At 44.3% G+C, this 3,744-nt stretch overlaps 1 non-coding gene across 1 annotated transcript; it reads left to right on the top strand.

Annotated features, from left to right (window-relative positions):
- The first annotated feature begins 3,279 nt into the window (after positions 1 to 3,279).
- Positions 3,280 to 3,350, top strand: trnag-gcc. The gene has a single exon. It is a non-coding gene; the product is annotated as a tRNA-Gly (tRNA).
- Positions 3,351 to 3,744: the final 394 nt, after the last annotated feature.

Genomic DNA, 3,744 nt, shown 5'->3' with positions numbered 1-3,744 from the left:
GGTACACAGAGGAAGTGTTCCTGCTTGTTGGCCCTCTAAACCAGCTAACAGGCAAATCCCGAATGCCAGTGGAACTAACATGCTGTAATCACAGCCTAAGCACTCAACGGCTGTCTTCTGACATTAAGCAGCCAGAAAGCTTTAGGAAGCAATTCTGCTTCTCCTGTCCCCACCTCTACGGCATGCCCAAGAAAACAAAAGCAAATTTCCCATAAACACAGAGGTGGAAGGAAGACAAATTAACATGATCTTTAAACTGCCACCAGGCATTCTAGCTGCACCACCCACCCGCCCCCAACCACCCCAGCATTACATCAGGCACCAGTGAGGATGTCAATCATTCAAGGCAGCACTTCCCGTGGGGTCCTGCTGTGCCAATTTGCCGCAGGCTTGACAATGAAAGCAGATAACGGATTCAATCTGTTTACCTGTTCAGTTGGTGATTGGATTAAAGGGCTAATTAGGGTTAATGATATGTTTTTTTTCTTGAGCTGCTTATTGGTTACTGATCCATTCCCTGCTCCAGGGAGTCACTGCTGTATCCTTGCCAATGTTTTCTTTTAATGATTTGCCTTATTGCTGTGAGCCGTTGTTCAGCTGGTAGCACTCCCACCTCTGAGCCAGAAGGTCTGCGTCCCACTTTGAGCACAGGATCTAGACCGACACTTCCAGGCAGCTCTGTGGGATTGCTGCACTGTCGTGGGTGCCATCTTTCAAAGCCCCACTGACCCTCGCAGGTGGATGTGAAAAAACATCTCATGGCACTGCACTGGGGAAGGGCAGGGGAGCTCTCCCACGGTGTCCAGGCTGAGTGTTATTGTCTTGCAGTTTGTGGGATCTTGCTGTGTACAATGCCTGTTAGCTTTTCCTAAATTACAGCAGTGACCACACTTCAAAAGTTCTTCATTGGCTGTCCTGGGGTCATGAAAGACACAAAAATACAAATGCACGCTTTGGTTCAATTTTAATGCTCTTGAACTCCAGCATTGGAAGCTTTACTTTCAGTCACTGGGCCGGACTCTTTGGAACGTCCCTTCCTCATGTTTCCTCAGAAACCTCTCTAAAACCTATCTGTAAGGCTTAAAGTCAACACTTTTTTTAACCCATTACCTTTCTTTTTAACCCATTTTCTTTTTAATCTCAGTCTAATTTTGATTAACATTTTACAGTGCTTAATGAGATTGCTTTATATGCATATTTGAAATTATAAATGGCACTTGGCAGCCTTGCGTGCAGGGATAGACAAAGGACGGTGAAACAGAGGAAGACTGTGTGACCGAAAGAGTGGAAAACAAAACAGGCTGTGCGTGGTTGCTTAATTGGACAAAGGTTAAAAATGTGTTTTTCTGCTTTTCACTTAATGGACAAAATGGCTCACCTTCAAAAACTCTGGGCCAGGGAAAATAAGAACTGAGATTGTTCACCCTCAAGAAGATTCTGCAGACAAGGGAGTAGAAATGCTGAAGTTGCTTTTCTGTCTTTGAACTTTTGTGAGCTTGAACAGGGATATGTACCTCGGCCGTCTGACATCCAGGAGGGGGCAAGAGCATCGGCATGAGCAGCACCCTTCAGACTAAAAACATCAGGGGCCTGAGAATGTCAGCGCAATTGTCAGCTGGTCAGCTGCTGAAGACCTGAAGAGGACTTGTTTAGCTGGTTGACCGCCCTGGGATGGGACCCTTGCACCTGGGAAGTCCAATTGCCATTTTGTGAGTATACGTGCTGCCACGACTCACTGGGCATAGTGCGCTCACCACCACCTTCTCATCTAAGGGCAATTAGGGATGGGCAATAAATGCTGGCATAGCCAGTGACGCCCACATCCCATGAACGAATGAAAAAAAATCAGAGATTTCACATGAGGGGACAGCTGGGAGCTTCAGTTCAACATCTCCAAAAGACAGAACCTTGGATAGTGCAGCGCTCCCTCAGTACTGTGCTGAAGTGTCAGCCTCAATTGTGTCTTTGAGTGGGACTTAAGGCCAGAGGCATGCATGCTCCTGCTCAGTGTCACAACTCCTTGGGGATAGTGCGCTGCAATATCAAGCCCCACTGCTCCCCGAACCATGACAAATTTGAAAATGTTTGATCAACCCAGCTAATTGTTTAATTTAGGTTAACAGATTACGAGAACCAGGTTTGTAAACTTAATAAGTAAATAACTGTTTATTGAACAAATTGTCTTTAACCAGTGGCAAAAGAAAGAAATATAAGCTGCTAATTTCTAACTCTATAACCCCTAAATTCTACCCTTTCTTAAATCCCTATAAACACACATACAAGACACACAAAATCATGGATTTTAAGGGTGGGATAAAAGAGTTAAATAGCACCAATTCCAGAGTACAGGATCTTGATCAATGTCTTCCAACTTCCTTTCAGTTCTTGTTGATGACATGAGGTGGTCTTCCAGCTCTTTCAGTCTTTAGTTCACTGATCAAGCACTTGCCTTTCAATGTCTCTAATAGTGATTTTCCCCTTTTCCCCATTGACAGGGGTTTTCAGAGAGAGAGAGCAGGTTATAGAGATATGAGGGGAAAAAGCCAGCTAGCTATTATTGTATAATTACTGGAATCTGACACACCCAGGAAAGAGAGGTTTTAGGTATTTTCCCTTTTCAGGCTAGGAGCTATTCCGCTGCACTGTTCTCACATAAATCCTAGTCACCTGATCAGGAGCCACTTAAAACATTTTTGCCAGGCAGTTCCCCATTAAACCAGACTCCTCCTCACCATGATCCTGTCTTTCTTGGCACACTCTGTTCCAGGACAGCAACATTGTATATATCCCTCACACAGTTCCAGCAGACATGTCATTCAAACTGCAGCCGTTGTAAATTTAATCCACAGTTCAACAGAAATGAAAAGATATATTCCTTACAGTGCAGTGACTTGTACTACTCGATAAAGAAGTTTGATTAAGCCACGTAGTTGTTCTGCGCCATTGTGTAGCCAGAGTAAGACTAGAACTTAAACAGTGTCTTTCTTGGCACAGGTAATAGAAGGGGCTTTACAATCATTGTAAGATAGCGGCTGCATTGGTGGTTCAGAGATAGAATTCTTGCCTGCCTTGTGGGAGGCCTGGGTTAGATTCCTGGCTGATGCAAGGCTAACCTTTAATTGTTTGCTCCATTCTTCCTCTGCTGTTACTTGCAATGCGACTGTGTACTGTGCAGCCGCTCAATGTCATTGACAGGTTCATGCTGTAAATCTGCAACATGGGGCTACAAGTTAAAGCATTGGAAAAAATGGAGAGCATTTGTTGCTGGCTCCAGCTCTGGTATTGGTGGTTCAGTGGTAGAATTCTTACTTGCCATGCAGGTGGCCTGGGTTCAATTCCCAGCCAATGCAAGGCAACCCCTTTAAAGGATGTTTCCTCTTGTGGGTGAGTTCAGAACTAGGGTTACAATTAGGGGTCGCCCTTTTAGAACAGAGATGAAATGAGAAATTTTCTTTCTCAGAGGGTTGTGCAACTTTGGAATTCTCTGCCTCAGAAGGTGGTGGAGGCGGGATCATTGAATATTTTTAAGGCTGAGGCAGTAGATTCTTGTTAGGCAAAGGAATCAAAGGTTATCTGGGTTAGATGGGAATGTGGAAATTGAAACACGAAGATCAGCCATGATCTTATTGAGGCTTGAATGAATAAAAATTCAGACCAACTTTTTTCTTCCAGAAATTTTGTGTTCTTATCGGGTAACTCCTATATAGACATGAGTCCTTGCTCCCGCTGTACAATATTCTGTTG

This window comes from Carcharodon carcharias, chromosome 1, assembly GCF_017639515.1.
Source record: "Carcharodon carcharias isolate sCarCar2 chromosome 1, sCarCar2.pri, whole genome shotgun sequence".
Classification (NCBI taxonomy): Eukaryota; Metazoa; Chordata; class Chondrichthyes; order Lamniformes; family Lamnidae; genus Carcharodon; species Carcharodon carcharias.
The sequence above is the reverse complement of the archived record's forward strand: the minus strand, read 5'-3'. Positions and strand labels throughout refer to the sequence as shown.